General features: G+C 43.6%; 1 long non-coding RNA gene across 1 annotated transcript in view; it reads left to right on the forward strand.

Moving 5' to 3' along the window:
- The first annotated feature begins 961 nt into the window (after positions 1-961).
- Positions 962-15362, forward strand: part of LOC134809437 (uncharacterized) — a 39624-nt gene continuing 25223 nt past the window's right edge. Inside the window, exons 1-3 of the long non-coding RNA XR_010155165.1 lie at positions 962-1002; positions 10242-10372; positions 12500-12586. This is a non-coding gene — a long non-coding RNA (uncharacterized LOC134809437). The remainder of the gene's footprint in view (positions 1003-10241; positions 10373-12499; positions 12587-15362) is intronic.

The raw sequence follows: 15362 nt of genomic DNA on the forward strand, positions 1-15362 counted from the left end.
AAATGTCAGAGTAGTGGTCTTGTTTGGAGAGTGTGTTTGTGTAGTGATTGAGATGGGGCACACAGAAGGGCTTCTCATGTAGATGCAAGTTCTAGTTCATGACATAGGTGTAATTACAGAAGGGTTTGACTTAGAGTAATTCACTAAATTATATTTTTGTTTCATGAGTCTTTGTATATCCTTGTTTTATATTAGAAGAAAGAAAGCTTTTAGAAACCAGGAGAAGCATACTCACAATCTGGAAGCCCCTCAACCTCCCTCCATCCCCCCACATACACATGCTTACCTCCTCTGTTTAGCCTCAAGGCAGTGCTAGTCTCCAGGAAAGAATACATCTTTGGAATTCAGAGACCTGGCTTTGAATTCCAGTAGAGTACTTATTAGTTCTAGGGTGACCAACCCCTTTTAGTTTGTCTGGGGCTGAGGGGATTCTTGGGATGCAAGACTTCCAGTGCTAGACCCAGGAAAATACCAAGCAAACTTGGACAGTTGGTCACTCTGAGTTACCCCCTGAGCCTCAAATCTCTTACTTGTAAATGGGGACATGAATCCCTACGGTGTTGAATTATGAGGATTAAAGAAAATGAGAGATATGAAAACCCTGAATATACTGTTATCAGACTGTAAAAATTTCAGCTCAATTTTGCTCATCAATTACTAAACACATATAATTATAGCTACCACATGTAACATTCACTAAGTGAGGCAGCCTTCTAAGTCCTTGCTACGCAAAGTATGGTCCTTGGATCAGCACCACTGGAATAACCCAGAAGCTTGTAAGAAACATAGTTTTTCAGACCCCACCCCAGACCTGCTGAATCAGAATCTGTGCTTTAACAGGATCCTCACATATTTTGTGTGCATGTTACTGTCTGAGGAGCACGGCTCTCAGCATGTGAAGAAACTCATTTAATCCTTAAGACAATTATTTGGTTCACATTCTGATTCCAGAACCTCACCCAGTCTTAGAGTTCCAGTACCCAGCACAAGACCTGGCTCAAGGTAATGATCCTGAATAAATGTATATTTTATTCCTTTTCCTGTCTGGAAGCGTTGGGGCTGCCAAGGGCAAGATCATGTCTGGGAAGGATTTACATTCCATAGGGTTTAGAGGGACTTAAACTCCTGAGTCCTGGGGCTTTATCTGTTTCAAGTTTATGGTGGAACAGCATGAGAATCTGGATTCCTTATTCCAAAGCTCTGCAGCCATTTCTAGTCCATTAATTCACTCAATTCTTCCTCTGCAAGAATTGAGTGAGAATAAGGAAATCACCGGTTTGGTGACCCAACCTTCTCTTTTGATAAATGGGTGTGTATGTGGTTGCAAAAGAGCCAAGAGGACCCTGAATGGGGGAACAGCCTTGAGAGCCAACAGCCAGAGAAGAGCTGGTGCCATTTGTAAATCAGTGAATGGATTGCTCTGGGTATGTTTTGAAAGCTCTTGCTCCCCTTCTGGGTTCCTCAGCACTTGCCCAGAGGGAATCATTAATCAGCCTGATCACCTTAATTAAAACTCCCCAACAATTTTATTGGGGATTTATAGCTATTTGCAAAAAGCTCAGTTTTCAGCCATTAGGTGCAATGAGCTAAACTCTGAGTCATAGTGGACTCTAGATTCCATCAACACCTCCAGGGCTGAGCAATGCATGGATGGCTTTGAAGGTTTTATGTACGTAGAATAATTATTACTACCAACCACCATTACCACCGCTACCATTACTACCACCATTACTAAATAACAGCAGCTACTGCTACTATACACCAGACACTGTGCAAAGTTTTTAAAATGCATTATTTTATTTCATCTTTACAGCTGTCCTATGAAGTAAGAATTATTATCCCTATTTCATAAATGCAGCAATTGAAATTTCAAAAGATTAAGTAACATGCTCAGTAGCAGAGCTAGTGAATGTCACAGCTGGGATTTGAAAACAGTTAGAGTCCATGTCCTTAACCACTGCCTCCCAAGATGCCAAGGTTTTATTATGCTTCTCTCACTTTTGTGACCTCATGGCATTCCCATGAAGATCTTTCTCAACCCTTTCATTGGTAAAGGGATTGTATGTGTTGAAATTTTTTTTGCAACAAATACCTGAGTACGTGTCTCTATCTGGCTTAAACTATCAAGAAATATGTCACCTTACATTATTGAATAATGGTCCAGAGTAAGGTAGGCATCAGAGAGTGTATCATCACAGTGGCTCTGGAGCTGTGCCTCTGTGATCACTCTGGCTGGATTTTTGCCTGCGTGGAGACTTCATCCTCAGAGGGGCTTCTCTCATGGTGCTAGTGTGGCTATAGCCACCCTGGGCTTTGCTTCCATACGCCAGAGGAAAACAAAGGAGTGATTACTAGGAATGCTTTTTTTTACAGTGAGAAAATTTCCCTGCTTGAAACCTTCTGAAATCCACACTCATGTCTTAAAGGCCTGAATTTGTTCATCTGCACATCCCTGAACTAATTCCTTAGATCGAGGAAATGCCATGAGCTGGAAAAGGCATGGAAAAATTAAAAGTATACTTTTGTTATAGGTAGGCATAGGATTAAGCTGGTTGGGTTAAAAACAATAAGAGCATCATCCCCACCCTCAACCCCTAGATTGGAGTAACATTTCTCCCAAACTTCCTGGAAACTGCATAGTAGATATAGGATGAAAAAGATGTTGGGAAGAGAATCAAAATGTCTCATTACTCCTTCCTCCTCCTGCTGGGTCCTATTTTCTTGGCGGATACTAGGCAACTAACTAGAGCTATGTAGATGGCCTTGGTGTGCTACATTATAGTGGGTGGGGTAGACCTGTGAGTTGCTGTTCTCTTATAACGTGGAAATTCTATGGTCTTAATTTGAACTGGAACCATGGATAAACTCTTGACACTGTAGCAGTGGGCGAGTTATCTTCAGAAAAAAGCCCTTCTGATGTCTCTCATTGCACAGATGTTTCCGGATGGTTAAAACAAACTTAGTAGTCTTGTAGGAAGAACACTAAACTAGGGTTCAGAAGAATAAACAAAATGACTCCTGTAAAGGACCTCGCCAGAGCCTGGCATGTAGTAGGTGCTGGCATATAGGAGGTGCTGAGTAGGTCGGCCATGTACAACATCATTACATCCATACAGATCTGTTTACCAGCTCACGGTCTTGGTCAGGTCACTTAAATTCTTGGAGCTTCAGTTTTCATATTAAAAGGTTTGGTTGCTCTTACCTGTAAAGTGGAAACAGTACCATCTTGCAGCACCTTGGGTGGGTTATTTTGTGGTTTAGATGAATAAAGGTGTTGGATGCGTTTGTAATCAGTAATGTAATGCTCAAAAGAGAGTAGCAGCAGGGTGCTTTGTCAATGCTTTATTTTGAGGAATAAATTAATATTTTCAATAAATGTTATTGAGTATTTACTATTAACTCAAATGTTATTATTTACTCGTGTTTGAGATGCAATGTTGAATAAGATGCATTCTTGGCCGGCAAGGAGCTCATAGTCTAGCTAAGGACACTGAGAAGTGACCAAGAAATCATCCCAGGTCTCTCTGGGAGCCTGAAGGAGGACCACAAACTCAGTATGAGCAGGATCAAGAAAGGTCTTTCTAGGACATGACACTTGAGTCTGAGGGTGAACTGGAGTTAATGAGGAGGAGGTGGTTGGAGGCAGTGGAAACAGTCAGCGAGAAGATAAGTACGATAGAGCTGGACCACTCCAGCCTGGCTGGAGCACAGCAGTGGGGGCATGGAGAGGGCAGGGAGAGGTTGGCAGTGTCAGATCACACAGGGCCTTGTTTGCCATGCTAATAATTTGGAATTCACCCAGAGGGGAAGCCCTTTGTGAGTCATTAACACCCACAATCACTTTAGCTGCTTTGTGGAAAATAGATTGGAGAGGAAAACACTAGAGTAAAGAGACCAAGCAAGAAGCTATTGCAGGAATTCAGGAAGCACTGAAGAAGGGAAAAAGAAATGGACATACCTAGATGATAGTTAAGAAGTCAAATCAACAGGATTTGGGGACTGATTGGATGGAGGGGTGACAGACAAAGATTTGAGGGTTTTACCAAGTCTCTGACTTGGGTGAATTTTTGAGGCCATTCAGAAAGATGGAGAAAGTAGGAGGAAGAGCCAACTAAAGGAAGCTGTACACTTTGCAAGTGTCTACTGGTTCCGGATGCCACTCTGGAAAACCTCCCAAGGATGACTGTAATGAACATCTGGATCTGGGGTTGAAGAATCACTGTTGGGAAGAGTCTCTGTGCTCTTCTTCATGTCCTCAGTGAAGATGGCTTGGCAAGCAGAACACATCAGTGTTCACATGTGTGCCAAGTGGATGAGTCTATACATGCTGATAATTGGTATTCAGTCAACCAAGACAGGCAGTAGGAGGACTTTCGTCTGTGTTTTTGTGGCATTTGCTTGGTTTGTCTCAGACAGATTTGAATGTCTCTTTGCTGCTTGCAGATGTAGCTGCATGAGAATGCATTCCTTTTTCTTGTCCAAATATTAACAAAAATATTTTGCATAGAGCTGTGGGTGCCTTTCTGGAACATCTAAGGGCGTCGAACAGCTCTGGCTGAGAAAGAATTGATCCCTGCAGAGAAGGAAGCTGTGTCTCTGTGTTCCACACCCGAGTTCCTCAGCTGAGGATTCAGAGCTGCTGCTGGTAAAGGGAATAGGATTCTCACTATTTTTCAGAGGTGTTAGCATCTTCTGAGATGGCTCAGTTGCTGTTTCAGTACTGGGAACCAATATGTCTGACTCTGTCTCGAGCTGAGCCTGGAAAGAAGACCAAATTCAATCCACCCAAGTGGAGCTGAGCTTAATCATAGGAAGCATGGTTTTCTCCCACATTCCAGGCCACTCACTACTTCTCATTTTGGACAAAGGAGCCCTGGGTGGAGAAGTGGAAAGAAATGAAGAAGGTGTGGTACAGGTGCCAGGCTAACCATGCATTTCTGTTTGCCCTTTAATTTCCAAGACAGCTCTGTGAAGAAGACAGTCTCCTTCAACTTAGAGATGAGAAACAAAGCCAAGAGAAGCTCACTTTACCCAAGACCACACAGTGGCACTTTTAATATCATTGTGAATATATTAATAAACTCATTCTAAGTGAAAAAAAAAAAAGGGACAGCCTGGGGTGAAGTCATGGCTCTAGTCCTAGGGCCATGCACCTTTCTCATGATGCACATTTCTCAATAGGATACAAGAAGAAAGAAGAGAAGATCCACAGGGAACCTGGGTGACAATCATGGTTCCTTGTCTAAAATGAATATGACACCCCAAATGCCTAGGGAATCAGCAAGGTTTTGCTGAACTAATGGAAACCATGAAAACTGAGGACAGACTCAAGGTCCAAAATGGCCTCAAGGGGCTGATAAAAGGCCGATTCTAACAAGATGATATGGAATGAGTGTCATATGTTAGATTCTTGAAAGCAGCACTAACTAGACCTGCCCGAGCATTGTCACAGGTGCTTTATACAGATAATCTCATTTAATGAGCACAATTATGCTCAGATGTAGGCAGTGTCATCCCATTTTACAGAAAGAGCTATGGTGTAGAGAGGCTAAGTAATTGGTCAAGGTCATGATGCTAAGTAAATGGTGGATCCAGATCTGACTCAGGACGTGGCAGTCTCATCTGGAGGTCCTTCCTCTTGACTGCTATGCATTGTCAGCTTCTGATAGCAGCTAACTCAAACCCTGCTGAGTGAAACATTAGTTGTGTTTCCATTAACGTCAAGGGAAGAAATAAGGATGCTCTCCATTGGTGCTATTTAATAACTTAAAAAATTGAGTAAATAGAGCAAAGGAATGAGCAGAATTAGGGCTGGGCTAATCATTACTCATGGATGATATCAACTTAATAAAAACAAAAAGAGATTAAACTAAAAAACTATTTATAATAATATAAGATTGCAGTATGAGGGTGATATTTAAATGTAGCAAAATCAATGATTTTTCCATGTCAGTGATAGTCACTTATAAATCTTACTTTAAAAATCCCACTGAAAATAGGAATACAAATATAAAGTCCTTAGGGATAAACTCAGCAAGAAATATACATAAACAATATATAAGCTTTAGATAACAAAAATTCTCTGAGAGACATAAAAGAAAACATAAATAATTTAAGGAACATACCAATTTGAGAGTGGGAAGACCCAGTTCTTATGTGTATCAGTAGTTTCATATTAATTGTTGAGTTGCAATTCTGTTAACTCTATGTCAACATATTTTTAAAATCAAGAGAATACATATTCATAGGATGACAATAATCCTCAAATTAATTATTTGGTGATTTCTTTTAACTATTATATATTTTTATTATGGGTTTTAAAAATTGAGGTAATACATGTGTTTGGTTAAAACAATCAAATTATACAAAAAGACTTATAAAGAGAAACAACTCTTTCTTGCTTCATCCTTCCCATCATGAGCCCCATTCTTCAGAGACAGCCTGTTTTTTTCTTCTCAGATAGGGTTTCTGTCCCCCAGGCTGGAGTGCCATGGCACAATCATAGCCACCGCAGCCTTGACTTTCTGGAGGCTGTGTTGTATACTGCCTCAGCACCCCCTCCACTGAGTAGCTGGGACCACAGGCACATGCCACCATGCCCAGCTAATTTTGTATTTTTTGTAGAGACAGGGTTTTGCCGTGTTGGCCAGGCTGGTCTCAAACTCCTGGGCTCAAGCGATCTGCCTGCCTAGGCCTCCCTAAGTGCTGGGATCACAGGCATGAGCCACCATGCCTGGCCCAGAGACAGTCTTTATTAACACTTTTACCTATTTCTTCTGAGCATTACCTCCCTATTTTTAAAATATATTTTGCCACAATTTATAGATTGATCGATTCTAGACATTAATTACTGACTTCTTCCTATGACAGATGAAGATTTAATTCTCTTCCACCACCTCTGCATCTCTCCTTAACAGCTCAATATAATAATATCATTCTTCCCTTTTTCTATGGGTTACATTTGTTACTTTTAGTGATTTGTTTATGCTTTTTTTCTAATTTGGTCAATAAGAGCATCTTCTGACTCCTCATCTTGTAAGATGAAGGTGCTATCATCCCCCACAATCTCCTACCCCTTTCCACTCTCATTATCTGTACTTAGATGTCTACGTTAAGGTGGAGGATGTTTTTATCGTGTTATTTTACCCTAAAGTCTTTTTGTTTGTTCTTGTTCAACTTTAAAAGTTGACAATCAGTAAATAGGGATTACATGGCTGTTACTATGGAATCATAATTCACTTCAGAGCCAACTAGTGCACTGTGAGGACAGTGCTTTCATTGAACAGTTTTTTTTTTCTTCCTGGAGTTAAAAAAAGAGATTTTTTCTTTTGTTTTTTCATTGTTTGCCTTTATTGTCTTTTTAAGTCTAAATTGTCATGAAAATGACACAAATCTCTCCGACTCCAGCCCCCAGTCTGCCTCCTGTCTCCTGTTTGGGCTGATTGCTCATCTTCCCAAGACTTCCCTCCACACTTGCTGATGCCTGGCTCTCCTGGTCCCCACAGGCCACATTTACACCCTTATTTTGTTGGGCCTTATATCCTCATGACTTTCCAAGCAAAGACAGATAGGAAATAATTTTTCTCACTTTTACATAACTAAAATTGACTTTATTCCACTCTAATACCAAATGGCTTTAACTTTTGTTGATGATCTTTGCCTGAATCCTTTACTTCGTTTAGGGCTGCAAACGGGTGATTTTCGAATTCCTTCGTTCCTTGCATATTTATTAGCTGGCATTCTTCTGTAAAGATGATTTTTTCATCATCAGTGAGGTGTAAACTACTATTCCTAAAAGTGGGGAATTGCTTAGTCCCTTTTTTTTTTTTTTCCCCAATTTTCAGGGTAAGGAGTTGATGAAAGTGTCACAGGCCAGTTTTTTTTTTTTTTTTAATGTCAAGTGAACATATATATGAAACAGAAAGCAAAAGTTGGGTTGCCCTCCTATCGGGCCGACACATAAGCAATCCTCTGTGATTGATGGATTTCCTCCTATTTGGGAATCAAAAGGACAGGGAAGGTTGGAGGGTGCTGCACCAAACAAATTCAAATCCTAAACCCTTGCTCAGCACAGGTGGAGGAAGAGGACAGACCTTACCAACTGGGAAGGCTTCCTGACCAGCCTCTCCCAGCAGGAGAGGCAATGCACAGGAAATATCCTGGGCAAAAACTCTACCCATTGTAATTCTGGTGTTTTAAATTTTCATGCCCCAGATGTTTTTAGAATAATTGCTGTGCCTAGTGAAGCTGTGCCTGCCTCCGCAAAGGCAGTCCCTTCCCTGAGCTTCCCGTAAGCCCCATCCTCTCATGGAGCTTAGGTAAAGGAAGAAGATCTCAAATGACTTCCCAGTCCTATTTGGTTAATCTGTTGTGCTACGATGAATACCCCTGGGTTTGGAGTTCACTGAAGCTTCGCAGTAAAACGAGAAAGGGAGGACATTTAAAAGGCTTCATAATCCTCTTGTGTCTTGAAGCAAAGATTATAATTTCTGGTTCAAAGGAACCACAGCACAAACCATCTGCTTTGTTTTGTTTGTCCCAGGGGAAAACATATAACCAACACAATAATACAACCTCTGGTTCTGTTCTGGACCCTGTGCTAGGCAAGGCAGCCATGGAGATGGAGCGCAGATGTGGATGTGTAACCATATTGACGGGGGTAGAGAGTCATTTCCCTGCAGTCCCTCAAGAGAGCGTTTCTGCAAGCAAAGAGTTTCCCTATGAGGAAAGTGATGAGGTGGAACTGGGCAGAAGTCCTGTTCACAAAATGTCCTGTACAGTGTGGGCACAAAATAGGTATCTATAAATTTCACCTTCACGCCCACTCTGTCCCCCACAAAGGCAATCTCTACAATCTCCTCTAGATCTGCAGTTCTGCGCCTCCATCTGCAAAATGGACTGATAGGGAGGATCGAGTGGAATGCTTGGAGTGGAAGTAGAGAAGTAGATGGGAAAGCTCTGTGCTCACAGGCAACGAGTTTAGTAGTGCCCCTTATAAATGAGAAAAGCTTTGGAGAAGACTCTTGGCCCAGAACCTCCCATCCCTGCACATGTAAAGGGGAGCATTTCTTTCTTTTCTTGTGGAAGGAGGGCACTGGAAAGGCAGAGCTGGAGGTGGTGGTTTGGAGTGACCACAGGGACCGCAGGCCTTCCAGATACTCTCCTGGAAGAGAAAGCAGAGTCTAGAAGGCCTCATCTCCAAGGAGGCATGGCTTCTGCTTCTGGAATTCAGTCTTCCCATGGCTCCCACTTGCTTTGCTATACATATATATATATATATATATATATATATATATATATACACACACACACACACACACACACATACACACATATACATGGCTCCCATGCCAGTCTTCCCATGGTTCCCACTTACTTTGCTATATATATACATATATATATGTATATATATATATATGTGTGTGTGTGTGTGTGTGTGTGTTTTAGTTTTAGTTTTTGGAGACAGAGTCTCACTCTGTTGTCCAGGCTGGAGTGCAGTGGCAAAATCTCAGCTCACGGCAACCTCTGCCTCCCAGGTTCAAGCGATTTTCCTGCCTCAGCCTCCCAAGTATCTAGGACTACAGGGATGGACCACCATGCCCAGCTAATTTTTTGTATTTTTGGGAGAAATGGGGTTTCGCTATGTTGGCCAGACTAGCCTCGAACTCCTGAGCTCAGGCAATCCGCCTGCTTCAGCCTCCCAAAGTGCTAGGATTAGAGGCATGAGCCACCGTGCCTGGCCCCATTTTGCTATTTTTTTTTTCCTTTCAAAATGGATCTATTTTTTCCTAAGACTTGAATATTATTTTAAAAAATTCAAACCCTACAGAGAAAGTTCAGGTCCTTCTATCTCATGGAGGAAACTACTATTAACAGGCAGATCTACAGTCATTCAGACTTAAAAGATAAATATGTAGATATCTGAATAACTTACATTTTATTACATAAATGGAATGTCTTTGATTCTGCACCCCCCAACAACATATATATACATTTCTCCCCATTGTTGGTGTAACCTGGTGTCCTTAACATCTCTCCAGGTCTGCCCACATTTAAACAGAATTTGATCCTCTGGAGTTTCAAAGCCCCTTTCCTCTTCCTGGCTGCTCCAAAGATTTGACACTCCGCTCCATCTGGGACTCCTTGTGGAGTTATTGCCGACTTCTCACCTCAACACACTTCCCAGGAAGCAGAGTTGTGGATGCGTATGTCTATGTTTTAGCAAATATTTTCCTCTCCAGGGGCACAAACCATGGTGACATTTTGAGAGAGAGAGAGAGAGAGAAAGAAAACATGCACAGCACCAAGACCCTGATTGTTTGGGGACGCTCACTATTCATGAAATGCGCTTCATGGTTCTCTCCCCAAGAAGGTAAGTCTGAGAAGTTCATAACCGGCCCTCTGCTCTGGCCTTTTTCTCCCCCTTCCGCTTTTCATTTTTGATTAAAGCATAACTGAGATACAGTAAAGTGCACACATCTTCTATTTACAACATCATGTAAATAATATTGTAGCTGTCTGGTGTCAATTTTAGACTTAAGGGATTTTGATCTTTCAAGATTTCTATGTTTGGGATTATGGCCCAAACCCTCAGCTATCTGTGTAACCATCACCCAGACGAAGGACTGGACATTCCAGCAGGGTGCTTCCTCTTCCTGGCCTCCTTTCCCACTGGCCCACGTTGTAGAAGTTCCCAGGGTGCTTGTTAGGCCACCACTGTCGGCTGGGCCGCTCCTTTTCCTATCCCCAGACATCACTTCCTCACTTCCCCCCAGCACCTTTTTCGAAGAAGTCACTACCCTGACAAAAACCAGACCCTTTCCTTCAGCTTCTTGGTTCTTCCCAGCTTCATTTTCCCTGCATCCTCACTTAGTCCTGGACCCAGATGCAGACCAAAGCTCCCAGCAGCACCCCCGCCTGCAGCCCTGACATAGTCCAGAAAGGGTTAAACCCGGGCAAGCACCAGCTCCACGCAGTTAATCCGGGATTCTCGGCACTGATCTCTGTGCCTGTCATTTGCATTTCTCTTCTTTGTGCAGGCTTTTCTTCCTCCCTTTCCCGGGGCCCAGGCGCCGGCATTAGCATACTGCGCCCCGCGCGCCTGCTGCAGGGGGCCCCCCGCTGTGTGCCAGCCTGCGCAATCTGCAGGCGCCATCAATTTTTCAGCACTTTTCTCATTTCTCATTACCGTCAGGCCCATGCGGCTCCCCGCTCAACACCCTCCTCGGCCGGCCGGCCGCACTGCCGGGGAGCAGGCAGGCCAGGGGCTGTCACGTCCCTGCCGACCCTCCGGAGCACGCACTTGGTTGTTGAAACTCCCACCATAATTAATCACAGTATTAATCCTGGCCAAGCCTGTCTTCCTGAATAATTATGTCAACACGCTTGGGTGCCTGTGCCCGACAGAAATTTTACCAACCTTGAGAACTAGACTATATCCCTGAAGCCAGGACTGCCATGGGGGCCCGGGCTCCCTGCCTGCCCTCTGCGGCACACTCACAGCATGCACACACATACATGCACCTGGCCTGCTCGCACACGTGTACAGGCACACACACTGCACAGAACTATAGGCGTTAGAGAGGAGCAGAATGCTGAAACTCACAGTAGACAGCATTTCTTTTCAAACAAGCAAGCATGGCCACACAATGAAGTTATCTTTAGGTAGCCAAGTGGGTGGTTGTCATAGCGATGTGTGCATTATTAAGAGAGTGTTGTTCATCCTGGCAGCTAATCTCTAATGAGGTTGGCTCATTATCAGGTTGAGCCAAAGTTGGCTTTTGCTCTCCTTTTTTGCTGGGGCCTGGGGTCCAGCGAGGTCTCGATTCTAGCTCCAAGCTGGATCACCGACTCCCAGCATCTGTCTTTTATTTGGTTACCCCAGCTTCCTTATGTGCTCTTCTAGGGGAGCAGATAAAGGAGGACAGGGCTGGGCGGGGCTCCTGGTGCCTTCACCTAGTGTTTGTCCTGTAGCAGCGTGCCTGCTATAGTTTGTGAAACACTTAACAGCACTTGAGAACTATGTTGTCCCAGGCAACTGGGACATGTGAGATTAAACCGCAGATTGGTCTGCAGACAATCAGCTACTCTGCTTTCCTTCTGCACCTGTTTCTTTTGCCTACTCAGTTCCACGAAACCAGCTGTAAGGACCAAATGGTACCTTTTGTGTCATGATCACCATTTAATGGGAACTTCTTAATTCCCAGTGTTCACTGCAATTTTGTGAATTCCAAGATTCGTGAAAAGTCTACCTGTCACCTCAAGTTCAGGTGCCTGGTGGCTGTTTCACCTTATGACCAGATGTCCAGTTAATTTTAAATCAATTTGGAGATTGTTTGCCATTGCTTTCTTTATCTGTCTCTGTTTGGGTTTTTTTATAGGATGCTACAATGGTCTATTTGGCTCAAATTTAGATTTCATGCTGCATGTGATTTTCATTCTTGCCTCGTGTTTTAAAAAATTAAGTTGCTTCTAATTTTCTCACTGTTTGGGCCAGCAGAACATCCTCTTCAGAAGGAAAGGAGAAAGCAAACAAAATAATCTGGCTCAAAGCTTCACCAGGGAGATGGTGGCCATTGCCTGAGAGGTGAGTCAGGAAAAGGAAATGGTTTGTACCTTTATCACTAAGTGTCCTGTTGCGGTGAGCAAAGATGTGCCCTCTCAGGTACAGCCCTTGGTGATGCCCCCAGCACTGCCCTTGCAGACGCCCCCAGCACTGCCCATCTTCAGTACACCAGTTCCTCCAGAGCCTTTGGCAGTGTTCTGCAGCCCAGTGAAGGGATGGCATTTTATGGTAGGTTTTCTTAGAGCACAGTCCACTAACATCAGAGTCACTTGAGGACTAATTAGAAATGCAGATTTTGGGGTCCCCTGACAAACTGTTCCTCAGCTAAGCATGATGCACGTCGATTTTTTTTATGAGCCTTTTTGGTGTGTTTCACTTAGTAGTGTTTTTCCTTGTCCTTTTTCCTTTTTAAAAAGTAATATAAGGATATCGTAAAGCTGGTTTAAACAATGAAAAGAGAAAATGGTTTCTAGTCCCCGGTCTGTCTCCTCGGGGACTCCTATACTTTTCTGTTTTTATTTTGTGTGTGTCTTTCAGAGATATTCTTCACATACATATGTATATAAATTCTTTTAAAATCCACAGTGGCAGCTTCCTAAATACACTGTTCTGTCACTTGCTTTTTTTTTTCCCCTCTATGCAATATATCTTGGCTATGGTTTCATACCAGCATATTAAGATCTTCCTCATTTTTAAAAATGACTGCACAGTACACTTTGTATGGGATGTAGCATGTTTTATGGGTTTTGAATAAAGCTGGTGTCTGCTCCTAATCAGGTACCTTTCTCTCCTTAGGCTTTAAGAATATGGTCTCATAAATCTGCAACAACCCTTGGCAAAAGAGAGACTTTTTTTTTTTTTGGCCCTATTTTAACCATAGGATAGCCCATCTTGGTTTGGGTTCACCAGAGGTAGAAGCTGACACCAGGATTCCAGTGGGGGTAATCTGGAAGGTGATCATAGGTAACACCTGCAAGTGAGACAGGGAAGGAGGTCATTAAAGGGGGTGTAATCAAGCAGGTTACCACTGTGGGCAACTGGGGCTTAATTCTTCAAGGGCCACTCCAAGGCAGTGCAGAGCATGCCTTGGGGTTATTCCACCTGAAGTGTGGTGGAGCTGGCCACTGGTGACTGACAGGTTGCTTGTGGGAGTGGGGGTGCTAAATTCCCCTACCATTTCTGGCCTGCCTCACAGGGTATGGGGACTCCATTGACCAAAGAAAAACCTTAGCCCAAGAGATGCAGGTGCCAGTAGCTGGAAGTTGGGCAGTTGTGCACTGAAATGGTAAGGGCAAGGGTTATGATTGTCATACCAACAGCAGTCACCACACAGCTGGAGGCTAGAGCTTCTAGATTCATCTATATACTTAAGAAGAGCAATGGACGTGGATGCAGTGCCAGAAACACAGACTGTTTTCCTAGCTCTTCTCTTAATGGTGACTTTGGGTGAGTTGAGTCATTCAAGCTTTTGGAGCTTAACTTTCATAATCTGGAATATGAGGCTAGTGGCACTCACTTCTCAGGATAACTTTGTGGACTAAATGAGGATTTCCAGTTTTGGAAAAAAGATTTCAGAGTCCTGAGTGCTAGTGATTACTGCTACTATGTAGCAGCCAATACCCAGGAAAGAAGGCCATTAACATCCTTCAGAACCTACCCAAGATCACCACATTTGGTGAGATCAGAGCCCCCATTCCCTGCACTCATGCAAGTTATTCTCCAAAAATGCCAGAAGTCAAATTCAAACCAATCTAAATGGCACCAGGATGCCAACGAGAAGAGGAGGACAATGCTTCCCAGGGACATTCCTTCCATCAAGAGCACAGCAGACAGACCCTTTAATTCTGCAGTAGCAGGAACACCATGTTTGCTTTTCTGAAACAGCCTAGATTTTAGAGTCAGAGAGATTCTTCGGAGTCTCACTGTATTGCTCATCCAGGCTGGAGTGCAGTGGCGCGATCACGGCTCACTGCAACCTTTGCCTCCCAGGTTCAAGCAATTCTCCTGCCTCAGCCTCCTGTGTAGCTAGGACTATGTGGTGGCATGTGCCACCACGCTCAGCTAATCTTTGTATTTTTAGTAGAGATGAGGTTTCACCATATTGGCCAGGCTGGTCTTGATCTCCTGACCTCAAGCAATCCACTTGCCTCTGCCTCCCAAAATGCTGGGATTACAGGCGTGAGCCACCACACTTGGCCAGAAAGATTCTTGAAGCTTGGTTGGCTCATTGGTTTCAAACATTTTTAGCCTTCAAATTCATTCTTTTTTCTGTTTATTTTTATTTACTTATTTTTTTTAGACAGAGTCTCGCTCTGTCTCCAGGCTGGAGTGCAGTGTCACGATCTTGGCTCACTGCAACCTCTGTCTCCCAGGTTCAAGCAATTCTCCTGCCTCAGCCTCCAGAGTAGCTGGACTACAGGCGCCTGCCACCACACCCGCTAATTTTTGTATTTTTAGTGGAGACAGGGTTTCACCATGTTGGCCAGGGTGGTCTCAATCTCCTGACTACGTGATCTGCCCACCTCAGACTCCCAAAGTGCTGGGATTACAGATGTGAGTCACCGTGCCAGGCCCAAATTCATTCTTTAGAGAGAATGGTACTCAGAAGCTTTGTCTAACAAAAGTGGAGGGCTCCTTGGGTGTGATTTGGTGGGGATCCAGGCCCTCTCTCAGATCCTGCCACACCCACCTCCTCCTTTGTCCACACCAGCAGGCCTTAGGCTCCCCCAGGCTCTGCAGGTGCTGTTTAAAAAACAACTTGTCTGGTACATCCCTTTTCAATGAACAGAAGAAGAGA

Source organism: Pan troglodytes, chromosome 2 (genome assembly GCF_028858775.2).
Source record: "Pan troglodytes isolate AG18354 chromosome 2, NHGRI_mPanTro3-v2.0_pri, whole genome shotgun sequence".
Lineage (NCBI taxonomy): Eukaryota > Metazoa > Chordata > Mammalia > Primates > Hominidae > Pan > Pan troglodytes.